The 22,087-nt window shown below is 44.5% G+C and overlaps 1 protein-coding gene and 3 non-coding genes across 4 annotated transcripts in view; 2 read left to right on the forward strand and 2 right to left on the reverse strand.

The window, feature by feature from the left end:
• Positions 1-22,087, forward strand: part of LOC134339720 (histone H4-like) — a 39,322-nt gene that overhangs the window by 7,815 nt on the left and 9,420 nt on the right. The gene's annotated exons all lie outside the window — the stretch shown is intronic.
• trnad-guc (transfer RNA aspartic acid (anticodon GUC)) lies at positions 12,143-12,214 on the reverse strand. Its single transcript has one exon. It is a non-coding gene; the product is annotated as a tRNA-Asp (tRNA).
• trnan-guu (transfer RNA asparagine (anticodon GUU)) lies at positions 18,017-18,090 on the forward strand. Its single transcript has one exon. It is a non-coding gene; the product is annotated as a tRNA-Asn (tRNA).
• Positions 20,963-21,034, reverse strand: trnag-ucc (transfer RNA glycine (anticodon UCC)). Its single transcript has one exon. It is a non-coding gene; the product is annotated as a tRNA-Gly (tRNA).

Below are 22,087 nucleotides of genomic sequence, written 5' to 3' on the forward strand. Positions count from 1 at the left end.
GAGAAGACAGGAAACTATACCCTGGTGACTCTTACATTAGTGGATATTTTTGGAAATGATTTTTAACGATAGGATCAACTTGCATCTGAGAAAGCATAAACACATATATATCAGTTTCTGTACTATTTTTACTATTTAATAAATGTATAAATTATTTACTGTGATTTATTCATTCATAGAAAACAGAGAAATCTACAGCACATTTCAGGCCTTTCAGTCCACAATGTTGTGCCGATCATGTTACCTACTCCAGAAACTGCCTGGAAATTGCCTCGTGCATAACCCTCTATTTTTCTAAGCTCCATGTACCAACCTAAGAGTCTCTTAAAATACACTATTTTATCCGCTTTCACCACCATCGCCAGCAGTGCATTCCACGCACCCACCACTCTGTGTGAAAAACTTCCCACTAACAACCGCTCAGTACCTATTTCCAGGCACCTTAAAACTATGCCCCCTCATGTTAGCCATTTTAGCCCAGGGAAAGGACCTCTGACTATCCACAGGATCAAAGACCCTCATCATCTTGTACACCTCTATCAGGCCACTTCTCATCCTCCATCGCTCCAAGGAGAAAAAGCCAAGTTCACTCAACCTATTCTCATAAGGCAACATCCTTGTAAATCTCCTCTGCACTCCTCTTCACATCCTTCCTGTAGTGAGGTGACCAGAACTGAACACAGAACTCCAAGTGGGGTCTGACCAAGGGCTTTACCCCACAGCTCTTGAACACAATCCCACAATCTCCTGTCACACTCACCTCAATAATCAGTAAATGCTTTGAGAGGTTGCTCAAGAACTACATCTGCAGTGTGCTGACACCCACATGGGTCCCCCAATTTGCCTACTGACACAACCAATCAACAGCTGATGTAATAGTCACAGCTCTGCACATCGTCCTTGGAGAAGAGGGATGCTCATGTCAGAATGCTGTTCTTGGGCTAGGGTTGAGCATTCAACACCATAATTCCCTGCAGCCTCCACAAGAAGCGTAGAGACCTCAGCCTTCATCCTGCCTTCTGTAGCTGGATCCTGGACTTCCTGTCAGATTGCTGGCAGGTAGTAAGGGTGGGCTCCCTCACCGCTGTCCCTCTGACCCACAACACAGGTGCCCCTCAGGGCTGTGTACTGAGCTCCCTTCTTTACTCTCTATATTCCCATGACTGTGTCGCCACCCACAGCTCCAATCTGTTAATTACATTTGCTGACAACACTGCACTGATTGGCCTAATTTCAAATAATTATGAGGCAACCTACAGAGAAGAAGTTATCACCCTGACACAGCGGTGTCAAGAAAACAACCTCTCCGACAATATTGCAAAAACAAAGCAGCTGGTTGTGAACTACAGGATGCATGGAGACAGGCTAACCCCAATTGACATCAATGGATCAGGGGTTGAGAGGGTGAACAGCTTTAAGTTCCTCAGCATAAACATCACCGAGGACCTCACGTAGTCTGTGCATACCGGCTGTGTGGTGGAAAAGGCACAATCTTTCACCTCAGACAGTTGAAGAAATTTGGTGTAGACGCCAAATCGTAAGAACTTTCTACAGGGAGACTATTGAGAACATCCTGACTGGCTTTTAAAAACTAAAGGGAATAGTTTTAAGATAACAGTGAGAAGGGGATCTGAAGTGTAAATATTTCACACAGAGAATAACTGGTATCCCAAATGAGCTGCCAGAGGTGTGGGGGGCAGAAACCCATAAAGTCTCCGTTCGTGAAAACTTCCCCGGAAACTCTCGTTCACTGTGTACATCCTGCCCTGGTTTAACCTCCCAAGATAGAGTCACTGGTTTATACAGAAATGAAACAGTCCCTTCGGTACAACTCATCCACGCCGACCAAGTTGTCGACCTGAACTCGGCCCATCTGCCTGCATTAGGCCCGTATCCCTTTCAACCTTTCCTATCTATGTGACTGTGCAAATATGTTTTAAATATTGTACAAAAGGCAGAGAGCCGGTGCAGTGAGGCGCTGACAGACACTCACTGTTCCGCGGGCAGGAAGAGGAGAGGTGGATCCCATAGTGGAGCCAAAACCCCAACAAGTAGAGACCGACTCCCCTTCTCTGCAGAGCCGTGCCGTCCATCTCGGATTTACCGCCCCGCCCCGGACCGGGCCGTTTCCCAGGAAACGATGTCGGCGAAGGAGGGCCCTCTGTGACGTCAGCGCGCCAACCGCGACCCCACCCCCACGGAAATTGAGTGTGTTATAGACAGTAATATTCATATTTTAATTTGACTCTTGTATTGTATTTTGTATATTTTTGTATGGATAATCTTTTGTAATTTTGTGGAAAACACGTTGTAACTGGATCACTGAACACTCCGTGAAAAAAGAGCGTCATGGAAAAATACTGTCAAAGTCAAAAGTTAAACCCAAGGCAAGTTGTTATTATAGTACTTATATGTCATCATATAGTTCAAAGTACAATTTATTCTGACAGTACATACGTGAAACCATATACTGTACAACCTACCTGGAAGGAGGTACAGAGGAGATGTCAGGGGTAAGTTTTTTACGCAGAGAGTGGTGAGTGCATGGAATGGGCCGCCGGCGGCCGTGGTGGAGGCGGAAACGACAGGGTCTTTTAAGAGACTCCTGGATATAAACATGGAGCTTAGAAAAATAGAGGACTATCGGTAAACCAAGGTAATTCTAAGGTAAGGACATGTTCGGCACAACTTTGTGGGCCGAAGGGCCGGCATTGTGCTGTAGGTTTTCTATGTTTCTGTTATGTTTCTGCAACCCTGAGAGTCTTTTTCTGTGGGCATTCTTAACAAAATCTACAGAACAGTACCTGCGAATTGTAAATATGAGGAAAGATAAACTGTAAGCAAACTGTGTAAATGAAGAAAGATAAATTGCAATAAATAACGAGTATGAAATAACAATATAACAGAGCTCTTAAATAAGTGTTGCTATCCCCTTTTGTTCAAGACACTGATGGCTGAGGGGTAGTAACTGTTCTTGAACCAGGTGGTGCGAGTCCGGAGGTACCTGTACCTTCTACCTGATGGCAGCAGTGAGAAAAGAGCATTGCCTGGGTGGTGAGGATCTTTGACGACGGACACTGCTTTCCTACGGCAATGATTCATGTAGATGTGCTCAGTGGTTGTGAGTGTTTTACCTGTGATATACCGAGCTGAATCCACTACCCTTTGTAGGTTTTGCCACCTCCGGGATGGAATCCCATTGGTCATGATGCATATGCCTTGGGGTGGATTTGATCCCATGATGCAGGAAATAAAGGGAATTCTGAAGTATGAGTGAGTGCCCTGATTATGTGTCTGAATGGTCACGTGAGAGTCACTGTCCTGGACATCTAAGAGAACTCCGGTGGCGTGTGTGTTCACACATTATGGAGCAGAAAGAATGAAGTGTGTTGAGAAGTGGGTGGAGTGGAAGAAGGGAATGCTTGCAGAAGTACAGATGTTGTTCGTTCATCATTGACGTCGATGAGGACCTCAACACCATTATGATGGTGTCGAGACTAGCGTGTGATTTGGATTTGTGAGGCAGAGCTGCGCAGCATCAGCCTCTCTCTCTTCCCAATTCCCATCTGGATCCAGTGGCAGAGTCTAGACAGCTGGAGATGGGACTAGGCGCAGTGGATGACCAGGACGTCTTCTGTGTCTTGTCCTGCTCTACACGTTCCACGACGCTTGCAGAGACCACCTTCTTGACCGTTGGACCTTCCATTGGTCTCGTCCGCTCAATCCGCCGGAGTCTGTCTTCACATGCTGGGATGTATAGATATAAGGAGAAAAATGTGAGGAAACTTTCAGCTGCCCTGTGGTGTTCACCTGGAGTGCAATGCAAAAATAATTGGTTGCTTCTCACAGTAAGAGCAGAGAAGATGAAATAAAGTTAGAGAAAAAAGACTTAGAAAGAACAGGAAAATGTAATCGACTCTACCTCAGTGTGTAACAAGACACAACTGGTACCAATGTCTGAGTAGGAAGTAGTAGGAACCTGCTGTACCCCTGCCTCCCACAGGTACGGTTACAACAAAGCCCACCCCAGTCGTGTCTCCTGAGTACTCAACGAGGCAGGTGTAAACCTCTCACTAGCACGATGGGAGAATGAGCAATATGGAGACTTTTATGCACTTTGAACTAAAATGGTGTGTTATATTGAAGTGTTTCCTTCACACTCCATAGTGACATATGATACACAGTATTGCACAAATAGCAGATGAGCACGTTAATGAATTTATAAAGTAGACAAGCAAGATATTTCAGAAGTTCACGGATTTACTCGATCGTAATGAATGTTATTGTAAATGATGAGTAAATTAGCCCAGGTTAAATAAAATGCAGACTGTTACTTGTTTCAGATGGAAAGAGGTAAGTAAAATTCTGAGTGGATTACAATAAATCCAGATGAAATCAAGTGATTCAAACTGTTTCTTTCTTTCTTTTTAAATTTTTTTTATTGAATTAGTACACAAATTAGGTAAAACATATATAAACTAATACCCTGTTGCGATATAAATTTACAAGAGATATTAATACATAAAAAACAATACAAACAGTGCAGTTTAGTTATAAAATAATGAGGTAATATAGTAGTATACTAATTTTCCATATATATCAATAAGGAGAAGAAAAAACCCAAAAAAAAGACCCCCTTCCCCAAAAAAATTACCGTGCAACTAACCTAAAAAGCAAAGCAAAGCAATGGGCTAACTAGATATCAAGTAGACTTAAACAAACTTAAACAATCACGTCCTCAAACCCGACCTCCATTAATAACCGTTAAAAACCAAGAAGGGAATGTAAATATGATCAAAGAGAAAAAAAAAGTTACATTAAATGAAAATGTTGAATAAAAGATCACCAGGTCTGTTCAAATTCAACTGAAGTATCATAAAGATTACTTCTGACTTTTTCCCAATTTAAACATAGTATCGTTTGAGAAAACAAAAAAAAACGTAGTTGGGACATTAATCTCCTTCCAATGTTGTAAAATACATCTTTTCGCCATTAAAGTAAGAAATACATTCATTCTACGGGCTGAAGGGGAAAGATTACTGGAAGATTCAAACTGTTAAGGGAATGGATAATATTTGTGTGAGGACTGGAGACTCCCTGGACTGTTCTACCACTGTCTCATTAATATTGACCATTGTATAAAAATATTGTGACAGTTGCCAGTTATTTTATTAATTAATTTGATTAATTATTTATTAATTTAAACGTTATTTTAACTTGTATTCTGTTTTATATTTAATAAAGTGACAGTAACCACATTGTTTTTGATCATTGCGAGATTAACTTCTGTTTACAATTTCACTCTAACTTTCAATATTACCTGCTTTACATGCTTTTGACTTGTCACCCACTTGTGACTGTTATTATTTTTGTTTTGAAAAGCGTATAGCATTGTTTAGAAAAAGCTATTCTAACTGTATGGGTTTTGCTTTTCTTTGATTCACTTTAACAAACATGGGGATGTTGGCGGTGGACACAGTAGGGGTAAAAGATGGAGACAGCCTGGCCACCGAACTCAAAGATACCCTCAGTGCTAAGGCAACTTTGATAACAGTCAGTTTCAGCCTCTATTGCCATCACCACCACAGACTATGAAGCTTACTTTAAATTATCCTTTCCCAAACTGTACTGTAGAATCTGTACAATTGTAATTCTGCCCATTGTAAAATAGCACCTGATGTAAGCCCGCATGTCAGGGTTTGGCATTGACAGCTTCTTCTCCTGATCCGATACTGGGAGAAATGTTAGTGGGTATGTGCTTTGTGCGCTTCATGTCACAGATGAGGTAGCACAGCTCCTGTTCCATTCAAACAACATGACCCTTAGTTATGAATGCGTGTTGGGACTAAACGGTTGAGTTGTTGAGTGTGCTGTAAGGGGGCCCGGACATTCGGAAAGTGGGTTAACAGTGCAATCTCTACCCCTCAATTGTACTGAGTTTGAATCTGTTTACCACTTTGATAAGAAGATTAGAGCTGTGAAGGGAGCACTGGACCGCACTGCCCAGTGAAATCACACTTGCCAATGGAACTGCTTTGAACAATGGCAATAAACTTCTCATCATGGACTGCATGAATCCTCAGCTCTGAAGCTGCTTCATGAGGATAAGGGTGAAGTCTGTTACTGCAACTACAGGGTGATGGGATCAGATTTAGGTAACACTATGTGCAATGTCCATGTCACCAGTGATGCTATAATTTATGTTAATGGCACTTACAGTATTGGATGGCAGGCCTACTGCTGTTTGCCAGGAGTATCCTCTTTGCCTTTAAATTGAGCCTTTGGCCTGAAGAAAAGCTGTCAAATATTTATTGATATTTGGAGTCTGTAGCAGAAAATCTAACACCTGCCAGCATTGAAGCACGAAGGAGACTGATGAGTGTAACTGGATTGTAGTGTTCCTGTTCTGGGGACCTACCAGATGGGATCGTGAAAACATCAGTATGACCCCAGTGTTGCAGTGATTGGCTAACAACACTGCTATAGTGCTACATGATACAAGTCTGGTCATCAAAGACATTTCTAACAAAGTGGCAGCAAGCTGTATCATGGACTTTCAAAACTGAACAACATTAAGCTTTCTGTTGGCCGAGAAAGGAGTCACTTGTGTCATTATTGAACTGAAATAATTGAAAACATCGTCGATTTTACCCGTACAGATCCCGTTAGAAGCTGTTAAAGTGAAGAATTTTAGGCAGGAGTTACATACGACTCTATCGTCACCTTTGGAACCCTTCTGATTAGCCTCATTCTCTGCCAGGAAGTTTGTGTAACTCCAGTGTATAGTGGGCAAGGGGGTTTATATTCTTGCAGGTGTTGAAACTTGTTTAGATATCTTACTGAGAGCACTCTGTGGAGAGAGGACCCGAAGGACAGCTGCCTCCTATCGTTCAGAAATCCTACTGTGCAGACAGACGATGACAGGATCACTGGGGAGACTCGAATTTTCTGTGCAATTCAGCTGCATCAACAATTCATGTGGTCCTTTACAGGACGCAAAGGGAAGTGGGGAGTGTGGATGTTACAGCAAGTCAAGTTAATGCAGCGTCTCGGCAAGGATAGTGTGTAGTCAACCCAGGGAAGAAAGGTCTTTGAAGAGCAGAGTTTCCCTTTGCACAGCAGGGGACTGGAGCCATTTTGCACACCGAAACAAGATGAGGATGCAAACGAAATGTTCCAGGGTGACACTTAATATTGGTCACACACAAGAGAAATCTGCAGATGCTGAAATCCAAGCAACGCACACAAAATGCTGAAGGAACTCAGCAGACCAAGCAAATCGATGGAAAAGAGTAAACAGTCGACGTTTCCGACCGGCACCCTTCGTCTGGACTGATGTTGGTTAGTTACCTTACTACTGTGGTGGGAACATGCGGGAATTCATAGTTGACAACAAAAACCCCGGATTAATATGCTCGGAATGATGGACTGTGTAACAACGAACAAGTAACAAAGAACGGTGCTGAGATATAGATTCTCAGGGGATACTTGAGGAAAGAGGCTGACAGTAACACCACTTTCTTCTCGGAAGGATCACAGCAGCCCGAGCAATTCCATCCTTCCCAATGCCCAATGAACTGATTAGCGAAAACACAAATTCTTCGTCCGCTCTTATTTGTCTTTTGAATTTAATATTCCCGTTGAATAATGTAGTAAAATTCTTACCTCCCTGTCGGGGAACTGAACCCCCGTCTCCCGCGTGGCAGGCCGGGATACTAACTACTATACTAACGAGGAATGGCTATTGGTAGCCCATGTCATGCACATTTAAGAGGACAAGAGGGTGAACAGAATTATCTTGATGTTTCTCAGCTGTAATACTGGAGCCTTTCACTCGTGTCCATCCCACCACAGTGTCTCAGTTCGCTCCAGCGATTCAGTCACCTGTTGTGTTCAAGGATTAGCGAAAGGAAGTGCTCTCATTCGAGCCCAAATCCGTGTTGTTGGAATGAACATTTTTAATCACAGTTATATATTTATATTTCTGTTTTGGCAACGATATGTAGCTAATCGAATTCTGAAGCGTTCACTCCCACTTCATTGAAACACTGGGTGTTGTGTATCTCCGGTCTGTCGGAGGATGGCGACCTCAACCGGACATAACAGGAACTGCACCAGAGTGAGGAATCACAGTGACCACATTCAGAAAACAGCTTGAACCACAGTCATACACTTCCAGCGTCCGAGTGGTCCAACCCTGACAACTCGCGTACGAATTCCCGAAGTTATTTAAATCGACTAGTGAATGTAAAATTATTATTCACCCTGGGCTGGCCAATGGATCAAGGATTGAAGTGCTTTCCCTCGCATTTTCCCCGGTGAACCGATCAGTGCATCTTCCTGCTCTCACTCTCACCCAGATTCCCACAGCCAATTTACTGGGACACATCAAAACATGTAGATGATGTGTTCACACTGAGTGCCGTCAGTCTACTCACCATCCACTCTATTTATACACAGTGGGATCTCTCTCAGCCCCTTCCCCCATTACTAGAGTAAATAAAAGCCTTTATTGTGATTCAAAATGTAATATAGATTCACAGAATCATGCGGCCCTAAAACAGGCCTTTCGGCTCACAATGTCACGCTGACAATCAACTACCGATCGCACCAGAAAAGGGCTCGTTTACTAGCTGTTGCCTTCAGTGTCTTGATGATTCAGGTGGTCGCCCAGACAATTCTCTAATGTTGTGAGTATACCTGCCTCGCCAGTCAACTCAGGCATGGGTTCCAGTTTCCAAAAACATCCGCATGAAGTTCTCCATGTGATGCTCTCTAAGTTTACACACGTCAGAACAGTTTCCTACTATGCTGATAAACCCGGGTTAATTTGATATGACCTCCGACACCTCCAGAGTTCTCCATGGAAACAATCGTCAATCCATCGGCCGAATGGACGCCCATGGGCCCAGCACGCTGCCGCTGCGCCTCTCTGCTGTTGTCTGTACGTGGTGACGCGCTGCTCCGATGTGGACGTTGCTCATTCTTCTCTTCATTTTCATTTGTCGATTCTTTGCTGACGTCACATCGTGTCATAGAAACACAGAAAACCTACAGCACAGTACAGGCCCTTCGGCCCACAACGCTGTGCTGAACATGTCCTTGCCTTAGAAATTACCTGGGGTTACCCATTGCCCTCTAGTTTTCTAAGCTCCAATGGAGGGCTTCCTTTATAAATGTTTCCTTTATTAACCGTTCTTTGTTGATTTATTTCGCACCTTTCTCTCTGCTTTTCTTCTCGTATTTGCTATCTCCTGCCCCATCCTGATATTATCTCTGTGCTGTCTGTGCTCCGACACATTCGGAGACCTCGTTCCCGACATGTCAGCAATGAATGTGTTGCACATTATTTTCTGAACCCATTTTTAGTGGCCCTGCTGTCACACATTCTGTTCATCTTCCACCGTATCTCTTCCGCGTTCTCTTTCTTTGTCTCCGGGCTGTCCTTCGGCATAAATTAGCCCAGGTTAAATAAAATGCAGACTGTTACTTGTTTGAGATGAAAAGACGTAAGTAAAATTCTGAGTGGTTTACAATAATTCCAGATGGAATCAAGTGATTCAAACTGTTAACGGAATGGATAATATTTGTGTGAGGACTGGAGACTCGCTGGAATGCTCTACCACTGTCTCATTAATATTCACCGTTGTATAAAAATATTGTGACAGTTGCCTGTTATTTTATTAATTTGATTAATTATTTATTAATTTGAACGTTATTTTAACTTGTATTCTGTTTTATATTTAATAAAAATGACAGTAACCCCATTGTTTTTGATCATTGCGAGATTAACTTCTGTTTACAGTTTCATTCTTACTTTCAACATTACCTGCTTTACATGCTTTTGACTTGTCACCCACTTGTGACTGTTATTATTTTTTTGTTTTGAAAAGCGTATAGCATTGTTTAGAAAAAGCTATTCTAAATGTATGGGTTTTGCTTTTCTTTGATTCACTTTAACAAACATGGGGATGTTGGCGGTGGACACAGTAGGAGTAAAAGTTGGAGACAGCCTGGCCACTGAACTTAAAGATACCCTCAGCGCCAAGGCAACTTTGATAACAGTCAGTTTCAGCCTAAGTCGCCATCACCACCACAGACTATGAAGCTTACTTTAAATTATCCTTTCCCAAACTGTACTGTAGAATCTGTACAGCTGTAATTCTGCCCATTGTAAAATAGCACCTGATGTAAGCCCGCATGTCAGGGTTTGGCATTGACAGCTTCTTCTCCTGATCCGATACTGGGAGAAATGTTAGTGGGTATGTGCTTTGTGCGCTTCATGTCACAGATGAGGTAGCACAGCTCCTGTTCCATTCAAACAATATGACCCTTAGTTATGAATGCATGTTGGTCGAGTTGTTGAGTGTGCTGTAGGGGGCCCAGACATTCGGAAGGTGGGTTAACAGTGCAGTCTCTACCCCTCAATTCTACTGAGTTTGATTCTGTTTTCCACTTTGATCAGAAGATTAGAGCTGTGAAGGGAGCACTGGACCGCACTGCCCAGAGAAATCACACTAGCCAATGGAACTGCTTTGAACGATGGCCATAAACTTCTCATCATGGACTGCATGAACCCTCAGCTCTGAAGCTGCTTCATGAGGATGAGGGTGAAGTCTGTTACTGCAACTACGGGGTGATGGGATCAGATTTAGGCAGCACTACGTGCAATGTCCATGTCACCAGTGATCCTATAATTTATGTTAATGGCACTTACAGTATTGGCTGGCAGGCCTACTGCTGTTTGCCAAATGTATCCAATTTGCCTTTAAATTGAGCCTTTGGCCTGAACAAAAGCTGTCAAATATTTATTGATATTTGGAGTCTGTAGCAGAAAATACTAACACCTGCCAGCATTGAAGCACGAAGGAGACTGATGAGTGTAACTGGATTGTAGTGTTCCTGTTCTGGGGACCGACCAGATGGGATCGTGAAAACATCAGTATGACTCCAGTGTTGCAGTGATTGGCTAACAACACTGCTATAGTGCTACATGATACAAGTCTGGTAATCAAAGGCATTCCTAAGAAAGTGGCAGCAAGCTGTATCATGGACTTTCAAAACTGAACAGCATTAAACTTTCTGTTGGCCGAGAAGGGAGTCACTTGTGTCATTATTGGACTGAAATAATGCAAAACATCGTCGATTTTATCCGTGCAGATCCCGTTAGAAGCTGTTAAAGTTAAGGAGTTTGGGCAGGAGTTGCATACGACTCTATCATCAGGTTTGGAACCCTTCTGATTAGCCTCATTCTCTGCCAGGAAGTTTGTGTAACTCCAGTGTACAGTGGGCAAGGGGGATTATATTCTTGCTGGTGTTGAAACTTGTTTAGATATCTTACTGAGAGCACTCTGTGGAGAGAGGACGCAAAGAGCAGTTGTCTCCTATCGTTCAGCAATCCTACTCTTCAGACAGACGATGACTGGATCACTGGGGAGACTCGACTTTTCTGTGAAATTCAGCTGCATCCACAATTCATGTGGTCCTTTACAGGACACAAAGGGAAGTGGGGAGTGTGGATGTTACAGCAAGTCAAGTTAATGTAGCGCCTCGGCAAGGATAGTTCACAGATAGTGTGCAGTCAACCCAGGGAAGAAAGGTCTTTGAAGAGCAGAGTTTCCCTTTGCACAGCAGGGGACTGGAGCCATTTTGCACACCAAAACAAGATGAGGATGCAAACGAAGTGTTCCAGGGTGACACTTAATATTGGTCACACACAAGAGAAATCTGCAGATGCTGAAATCCAAGTAGCACACACAAAATGCTGAAGGAATTTAGCAAACCAAGCAAATCGATGGAAAAGAGTAAACAGTCGACATTTCCGTCCGCTAACCTTCGTCTGGACTGATACCAGTTAGTTACCTTACTACTGTGGTGGGAACATGCGGGAATTCATAGTTGACAGCAAAAGCCCCGGATTAATATGCTCAGAATTATGGACTCTGTGTAACAACGAACAAGTAACAAAGAACGGTGCTGAGATATAGATTCTCAGGGGATACTTGAGGAAAGAGGTTGACAATAACACCACTTTCTTCTCGGAAGGTTCACAGCAGCCCGAGCAAATCCATCCTTTCTTTGTCCGCTTTTATTTGTCTTTTGAATTCAGTATTCCCGTTGAATAATGAAGTAAAATTACAATCTCCCCGTCGGGGAATTGAACCCTGGTCTCCCGCGTGACAGGCGGGGATACTAACCACTATACTAACGAGGAATTGCTGTTTGTACCTTATGTCATGCAGATTTAAGAGGACAAGAGGGTGAACAGAATTACCTTGATGTTTCTCAGCTGTAACACTGGAGCCTTTACTCGTGTCCATCCCACCACAGTGTCTCAGTTCGCTCCAGCGATTCAGTCACCTGTTGTGTTCAAGGATTAGCGAAAGGAAGTGCTCTCATTCGAGCCCAAATCCGTGTTGTTGGAATGAACATTTTTAATCACAGTTATATATTTATATTTCTGTTTTTTTTTAGTGCGACAGGCGGGAAACGATATGTAGCTAATCCAATTCTGAAGCGTTCACTCCCGCTTCATTGAAACACTGGGTGTTGTGTATCTCCGGTCTGTCGGAGGATGGCGACCTCAACCGGACATAACAGGAACTGCACCAGAGTGAGGCATCACAGTGACCACATTCAGAAAACAGCTTGAACCACAGTCATACACTTCCAGCATTCGAGTGGTCCAACCCTGACAACTCGCGTATACTTTCCAGAAGTTATTTAAATCGACTAGTGAATGTAAAATTATAATTCACTCTGAGCTGGCCAGTGGATCAAGAATTGAAGTGCTTACCCTCGCATTTTCCCCGGTGAACCGATCAGTGCATCTTCCTGCTCTCACTCTAACTCAGATTCCCACAGCCAGCTCGGACACATCAAAACATGTCGGATGATGTGTTCACACTGAGTGCCGTCAGTCTACTCACCACACACTCTGTCTATTTATACACAATGGGATCTCTCTCATCCCCCTCCCCCATTACCAGAGTAAATTAAACCCTTTATTGTGATTCACAAATGTAATATAGATTCACAGAATCATGCGGCCCTAAAACAGACCTTTCGGTCCACGATGCCCGTGCTAACAATCAACTACCGATCACACCAGAAAAGGGCTCGCTTACTAGCTGTTGCCTTCAGTGTTTTGATGATTCAGGTGGTCGCCCAGACAATTCTCTAATGTTGTGAGTATACCTGCCTCGCCAGTCAACTCAGGCATGGGTTCCAGTTTCCAAAAACATCCGCATGAAGTTCTCCATGTGATGCTCTCTAAGTTTACACAAGTCAGGACAGTTTTCTACTATCCTGATAAACCCGGGTTAATTTGATAGGACTTCCGACACCTCCAGAGCTCTCCATGGAAACAATCGTCAATCCATCGGCCGAATGGACGCCCATGGGCCCAGCACGCTGCCGCTGCGCCTCTCTGCTGTTGTCTGTACGTGGTGACGCGCTGCTCCGACGTGGGATTCTTTGCTGACGTCACATCGTTTCATAGAAACATGGAAAACTTACAGCACAATACAGGCCCTTCAGCCCACAAAGCTGTGCCGAACATGTCCTTAACCTACAAATTACCTAGGGTTACCCATTGCCTTCTATTTTTCTAACTCCAATAGAGGTCTTCCTTTATAAATGTTTCCTTTATTAACTGTTCTTTGTTGATTTATTTCGCACCTTTCTCTCTGCTTTTCCTCTCGTATTTGCTATCTCCTGCCCCATCCTGATATTATCTCTGTGCTGTCTGTGCTCCGACACATTCGGAGACCTCGTTCCCGACATGTCAGCAATGGATGTATTTCACATTATTTACTGAACCCAGTTTCAGTGGCCCTGCTGTCACACATTCTGTTCATCTCCCACCGTGTCTCTTCCGCGTTCTCTCTCTTTGTCTCCGGGCTGTCCTTCGGCATAAATATCAATGGACAGGGGCTGAGCTGCAGCTGAGTTGACCCGAAGTAAACTATTCTATTTCCTCCTGTGGCCTCTACCGCCGCCTGAGGAAGGTAGACCCAAACAACCCCGCTCTCCTGCCTGTCTGAGGAAAGATACCTTTAACGGCCGAGGGGATGGGGCAGAGGGTCATAAGGTTTGTCCGGTCAGGAGAGCCGATACTCTCTGGTATAATCCCATTCCTTTGCAAACTCACTGAGCCACAAGATCAGGAGTCGGGACCAATTCTGAAGATATACGGCTCAACAGGAAAGCAGGTCAGTCCATGTTGGCGGCAGATGATCATCCGCATGTTTAGAGTGACCAGAGTCACTCAATCCATGGATTTTCCAATGAACGCCAGAATTCATAACAAGAGCTTTACAGCGCAATAAAATAAATAGCTCTCTTTTCTTTATTGTATAGTTTTATCAGGAGACGGCGACAAAATTAACTCTTTGGGAGACGGAATAAAATAAGTTGAAATTAAGTGGATACGGGTTATTCCCTCCGCAGTGGAACATGCCCGCTGAAACTTTAATGAACTTCTGGTCTACCGTCCTAATTCCTCGGCCCTGACAGCTGCGACACTCAGCCTGGGAGACAGGAGGACATTTTTTCAAAAGAACTCATCACTATGTTCCAGGGCGATTCGGCTCAACATCAACGTCAGGGTCATAGACGCTGGGCTGACATACTCTCCACATCCACTCTTCATTGGCTTTTCAATATTCGATAAGTTTCAATGAGATCCTCCCTCATTCTTCTAAATTCCATCCAACGAGCAGAGGCTCAGAGCCACCAAACGCTTCTCGTATTTTAGCCGTTTAATTCCGAGATCATTCTCGTGAAACTCCTCTGTGCCCACACAACGCCAGCGCATCCTTTATTAGAAATGGGGCCCAAATTTTCTACAATACTTCAAATGAATCTGATCAAAGTCTTACATCTTCATTATATCCTTGCTTTTAAATGCTCGTCCTCACGGAATGAATACTAAAACTGCATTTGCCTTTCTTACACCGACTCAACCTGCAACTTAACCTTTAGAGAATCCTGCACGAGAACTCCCCAGTCCATTTACATCTCCGATTTCCGAATTCGCTCCTCATATGGAAAGTTGTCCATATTTTTATATCTTCTACCAAAGTGTATGACCGTACCCTACCATACTCTGTATTCCATCTGCCACTTATCTGTCCATTCTCCAAATCTGACTAAGTCCTTCTAAAATTTTCCTGCGACATCAACACTACCAGCCCCTCCACCTAATTTTCTGTTACATGCAAGGCAATCAATTTCGTCATCCAGAGCATCGACATATATCATGCAAGGCAGAGACCCCTCCAGAACACCACTAGTTACCGACAAACAACTGAGAAGTCCATATTTATTCCCAGCCTTTGCCTCGCACCAGTTACAAATATATTGTCCATGCTCTTATCTTTCCTGTAATGCCATGAGCTCTAATATTGTTCAGCAGCTTTATCTGTGGCTCCTGACAAATGCCTCTGAAAATCCAAGTAAACAACATCACTGACGCTCCTTTGTCCATCTTGCCTGTTATTTCCCCAAAGAATTCCAACAGATTTCTCAGGTAAGATTTCCCCTGAAAGAAACCATGTTGACCGGCCTATTTTAGCAGGTGTCTCCACGCACCCAGAAACCTCATGGACTCCAGCATTTTCCCAACCAGAACAGCCCTGATAACCGGTCTGTAGTGTTCTGTATTTTGCTTCCCTCCTGTCGAGAAGAGCAAAATCAGATTAACAATTTTCCAGTTCTCTGAACCATTCCAGAAGCCCGTGATTCCTGAAAGATCACTATTACCGATTCCATAATCTCGTCAGCTCCTTTCAGAAACCCACGGTGTAGTCCATCTGGTCAGGGGACATCTCCCTTGCGGCCTTACAGCTTCCAATCACCTTCTCCTTAGTAATAGCAACTGCACTCTCTTACTTCCCCTGACCCTCTCGATTTTCTGGCATATTGCTGGTATCCTCATCATAAAAGACGGACGCAAAATACTCATTAAGATTGTCCGCCTTTTCTGCGTCCCCTATTAATACCTCCCATTTCCAGCTTCCGATGCCCGCTCTAACATTTGTGTTAACTTTCTATATTTCGAAACATTGAAACAGAGAAAGCCTACAGCACAATACAGATCATTCGGCCCATAATGCTGTGCCGAACGTGGACTTACTTTTGAAATTACCTCGGGGGACACATAGCCTTTTATTTTTCTGAGGTCCACGTACCCATCCGAGAGTCTATTAAAATACCCTATTGCATCCGCCTCCACCACCGTCGCCGGCAGCCAATTCCACGCACTCACCACAGTCTGCGTAAAAAAAAACTTACTCCTGACTTCCCATCTGTATATACTTCCAAGCACCTTAAAACTGTGCCCTCTCGTGTGAGCCTTTTCAGCCCTGGGAAAAAGCCTCTGACTATCCACAGGATCAATGCCTCTCATCATCTTATACAACTCCATCAGGTCACCTCTCATCCCCGTTGCTCCTAGGACAAAAGGCCGAGTTCACTCAACCTATTCTCATAAAGCACGCTCGCAATCCAGGCAACATCCCTGTAAATCTCCTCTGCACCCTTTGTATGGTTTCCAATCCTTCCTGGAGTGAGGTGACCAGAATTGAGCACAGTACTCCAAGTGGGGTCTGATCAGGGTCCTATATAGCTGCAACATTACCTGTCGGCTCCTGAGCTCAATCCCACGGTTGATGAAGGTAGATACATTGTATGCCTTCTTAACCACACAGTCAACCTGCAACTGATTATATCACGCTGTATTTTTTGCGGTTTTCTACACGATCCGTAAAATGCAGACTGCTAAACACAGAACAATAAATACTACGTTGAGAAAAACATAAACAACAGACGTGCGAACAACTCTGTACACTTGAACCCAGGCGCTGATGGGATACGGTCATAAGACCGTAAGAGAAGGGAGCAGTGTCAGTCTGCCCCATTCCATCTTGGCTGAGTTATTATCCTCATCAACTCCATTCTCACGCCTTCTCTCCCCAGTCTTTGACTTCCTTACTGAGCAAGTAACTACCACCCTCCGCGTTAAACATACCAAGTGACTCGGGCTCCATCGCCGTCGACAGCAAAGAATTCCACAGATTCACCACCCTCCGGCTCAACACAATTCCCTTTGACCTTTGTCAGATTTGAGATGCTCATAAAATCTGTTATATCAGCAATATCACAGACAAAATGCTGCAAGAACTCAGCAGACTGGCTGGGTATTGCCTTGCATTTGCAGCATCTGCACATTTTCTTGTGTTTGTACATCAGGAACGTCGTTATTTGACGGTTTCTATCCCGACCTTATTTTCTCTCTTACATTTTTCTTCGTATCTGTGTTTCCAGACTATTTGTGTGTGCGACCAGGAGGGAGTTGCAGGACTGAAGGACAGTTCAACACGGGAAACTGCAGGGACACGAGATATGGGTCGTTCAGTGTCGCTGGTCTCCATTTGCAAAGCAATAATTATAAAACAAAAAAACAATAAAATCTGTAAAAGTAGCTCTTCCGTGACAAATCTAGAGTTTAAAAATAAATCTGCCGGCCTCATTGCCACCAAAGACTCTGCTGAAGTAATACTCAAGAATTGTGATGTATTGGTCTTCAATCGTCCGATGTTTACATCAGAGACCATGGTGTTTAATTAAAGTGTTTATTCAAGTGCCGTCACTAAGACAATTAGTGAAGTGTTTGACCGTATCGCTGGAGATTGATGCTGTGTTTGAATCGAGGCCGTTTTTAATGCATCAGCTCAGAGTGTCTAACGGAGCTGTAAATTCAGGAACAAGAGAAATCACAGACTCTCACTGAAATGGTGTATCCAGTCATCTGGCGAACAGAAGACGTTTAGTATCCTTTTATTTCAGCCTTTGGGATTCCGGGTAAGCCGCGGTGTCAGCTGCCGTTGGTGGAAGTTCAAGTTTAATTCCAATGTTGTGATTGTGATATGTGAAAAGCCGGCTCACAGCATCGATTGTCAGTCACCATCTTCCAACCCCGGAATAGACCATTCATAGTCTCCTTTTCCAGTTTGTCCCTGTGGTGCAATCGGTGAGCGCGTTCGGCTGTTAACCGAAAGGTTGGTGGTTCGAGCCCACCCAGGGACGCTGGTGACCCGGCAGTTTTTGCGTCGTGTTATATTGCCAGCTGGGTAACGCTGTGCTGTCCGGAGACCCTGCGTCTGCAGCGTTAACTTCAGTGGGAATTAAAATGTTTTTTCAAAGCTTCTCTTTCACACTATTCCTGGAGATGAAATGATTACACAACGTATTGAGAGAGAACAACGTTAAGCAATAACAGAATGCAGAATGAAATGTAACTGCGACAGAGACAGCACAGTGCGGGTAAACAATCAGGTGCCGCAACATAACGGGTAGATTGTGAGGTCAAGACTCCATCTTATCGACTCGGGCACCATCCAACAGACATACCGGCGGAGTTGAAGCTATCCACGAGCCTGTAGTAGGTGCTGTTTTGTACCTTCAGTCGGATAGAGGAAGGGAAAAGAGAGAGTACAGTACCCGGGGCGCATGGTATATTTTTGTCAGGAGTGTGTAAGTTACATACTCCTTGACCATTCTCTTTGACTATAAGTGTGTGTTTCCTTGACCGACATCCCTGGAACTAACGGACTTGCCGGATCTAATGTCGTGGTCCTGATTAAATTTTGGATCATTCAGTTGGAGTCGAATTGGTTTCATCCCACATAGGTTCCCGATCATTTTATTTTCACTATGGATGTCCAATCCCTATACACGTCCAGCAAACCTCCCACCCCCGCACCAGGAAGGTTTCAAATCTCTGCGCTTCCATCGGGAAACCAGACCCAACCAGCTCCCCTCCACCACCATTCACCTCCGTCTGGCGGAACTTGTCCTCCCACTTCCTTTAAGCACAAGGTGAGCCATGGACACCGGCATGGGTCCCAGCTGTGCCTGCCTGTGTGTCGGCTACGTGGAACAGTCTATGTTCCAAGCCTACACTGGTATCGCTCCCTAACTTTCCCTACACTATATAAATGACGGCATTGCAACCTCTTTCTGCACCCATGTGGAACTCGTCCACTTCATCAGCTTTGCCTGCAACTTCCACCCTGCCCAAAAGTTTACCTGTCCCATATCCGACAGCTCCCTCCGTTTTCTCCATCTCTCTGTCTCTATCTCTGAAGACAGCTTGTCTACTGATGTCTATTATAACCACACAGACTCTCACAGCTACCTGGACTATACCGCTTCCCACCCAGTTACATGTAAAGATGCCTGCCCCTTCTCTCAATTCCTCCGTCTCCGCCGCATCTGCCCTCAGGATAAGTCATTTCATTCAAGAGCAAAGGAGATATCGTCTTTTTTTTTCAAAGAAAGGGGCTTCCGTTTCTCCACCATGAAAGCTGCTCTCAACAGAATCTCTTCCATTTTGCTCACGTCTTCCCCCACCGCATCCTCGTTCCCTCCCCCAGGGAGAGGGTTTGTCTTGTCCTCACCTACCTTCCCCCACCGCACCCCCCCCCCAGCCTTCGCATCCTGCACACAATTCTCTGTAATTTCCGCCATCTCCGGCGGGATCCCACCAGCAAACACATCTTTCCCTCCCCCCTCTACGTTCTGCTCTCTGCAGGGATGCCATGTGAATTCCATGTGAGTCCGGCCCTCCCACTGATCTCTCTCCTGGCACTTATCCTTGCAAGTGAAACAAGTGTTATACCTTCACGAAGCCCCATTCTCTTTTCCCTCTCTGACCTTATCTGTTACCTGCCCATCACCTCCCTCTGGTGTTCCGCCCCCTTCTCTTTCTTCCATGGCCTCCTCTCCTTCCCTGTTATCCAGCCCAGTATCTCTTTCACCAATCAAAGTTTCAGGTCTTTAATTTACTGGCCACCCCCTCCCCCCGCCGGTTTCACCTATCACCTCGTGTTTCTTCCTCCCCTCCCCTCACCGACTAACTCTGATTCCTCATCAGTTTTTTTCTCCAGTCCGGATGAAGGGACTCGGCCCGAAACGTCGACTGTAATTTTTCCCACAGATGCTGCCTGACCTGCTGAGTTCCTCCAGCATTTTCTGTGTTGCTTGGATTTCCATCATCTGCGATTTTCTCTTTGTGCCTCTATCGATGTCGCTCAACACTAACATATTCATGAGCCTATCTAAAAATATCGCATATCCTACCGTCTCTGAACCTGACATCCTCTTCCAAGCACCCACCCCACTGCCCGCACATCTTTAAACTCTCTCCTACCTAAAATTCATTCCCGCTAGAATTTCAAATCCCTACCCTGGAAAACCAATTTTGACTATCTGCCCAATCTATGTCTCTCATAAAGTCAGGAAGCGAGCAAGCAGCATCATCGTAGACCCATCACACCCTGGACATCACCTGTTCCAACTCCTTCCTTCTGGTAGGCGCTTTAGATCACTGTATGCCAGGACACCTAGGTACAGGAACAGTTTCTTTCCGTATGCTATCAGTCTTATGACCACTTGAATTTTAGTCTATTATAAACCAAGTCCACCTGTACATACACTGGTATACAGCACCTCATTGTATATAGTTCACGATTATTTGCACTATTGTTTTGTTTGCTTTTTGATTCTGTACAGCGAGAGCTCAGGGAAACCGGCATCAAATTCCCTGCATGTGTCCTCATACTTGGCGATAATAAAGGATTCTGATTCTGATAATTTGGTCAAGTTTCCTCTCAGGCTCCCACATTCCAACGAAGGCAAACAAGCTCTAACACTTTAATCAGGCAACACTTTACAAATCCTTCCTGTGAAGTGTCCATTCTTGTAGAATCTGGAATAGAGTCAGAACAGGATTTAACGAGAAACTCTTGAGGGATATTAATTCCACGACCAGTGAATGATAATTAATGAATCAATTTACACCCACAGCGTGAATTAGCGTGAGTCGATTACTTGGCCCACGGAGTTCTGCGTAGATCGTCAGAGGTTCATATGTTAGGTAGTCTAAAATTGTACAACCTGCGATGGCCGGGAATCGAACCCGGGTCAACTGCTTGGAAGGCAGCTATGCTCACCACTATACCACCATCGCTCAATGACGTGGCAAAGCATCCGAGTAGTGAGGCGTCTCCCATAGTTCCATGTGATTCGACCAGTCCCTGAGCCGCTTTCTGTCGGATCATTCCTCACTCTGCTGCAGGTCCTATTCTGGTAAATTAATGTCGTCATCCCCAACAGACCGGAGTTATACAACGCACATAAATTGCTGGTGAACGCAGCAGGCCAGACAGCATCTATAGGAAGAGGTACAGTCGACCTTTCGGGCCGAGACCCTTCGTCAGGACTAACTGAAAGAAGAGATAGTAAGAGATTTGAAAGTGGGAGGGGGAGGGGGAGACCCAAAATTATAGGAGAAAACAGGAGGGAGAGGGATGAAGCCAAGAGCTGGACAGTTGATTGGCAAAAGGTATATGAGAGGATCATGGGACCACCCCATCCGTTATTTATTTATTATTATTATATATATCTTTCTCTCTTTTTTTCTCCCTCTGTCCCTCTCACTGTACTCCTTGCCTATCCTCTGGGATTCCCCCCTCCCCCTTTCTTTCTCCCGAGGCCTCCCGTCCCATGATCCTCTGACAGTGGTGTGGAGAATGCTGAGGAAGATGAATGGTGTCAGAGGTAACTAGATTCCTGTATTAGTGGAGAACGGAAATTTGATGCAAAGGACAACGATAAGGCAAAGTGTTTGAGAAACACGTTTGCAAAGACACAATATATAAGTTTGCTGATGACACAACAATTGCAGGCCATATCTCTGGTAATGATGAGTTTGAGTACAGAAAGGAAATTAAGAACCTGGCGGCATGGTGCGAAGACAATAACCGATCCCTCAACGTCAGCAAGACGAAGGAATTGGTTGTTGACTTCAGAAGGAGTAGCGGACTGCACGACCCAATTTACATCGGTGGTGCGCAAGTGGAACAGGTCAAAAGCTTTAAGTTCCTCGGGGTCAATATCACATATGACCTGACTTGGTCCAACCAAGCAGAGTTCACTGCCAAGGAGGCCCACCAGCACCTTTACCTCCTGAGAAAATGAAAGAAATTTGGCCTGTCCTCTAAAACCCTCACTAATTTTTATA

The sequence above is a fragment of the Mobula hypostoma genome, chromosome 30, assembly GCF_963921235.1.
Source record: "Mobula hypostoma chromosome 30, sMobHyp1.1, whole genome shotgun sequence".
Lineage (NCBI taxonomy): Eukaryota > Metazoa > Chordata > Chondrichthyes > Myliobatiformes > Myliobatidae > Mobula > Mobula hypostoma.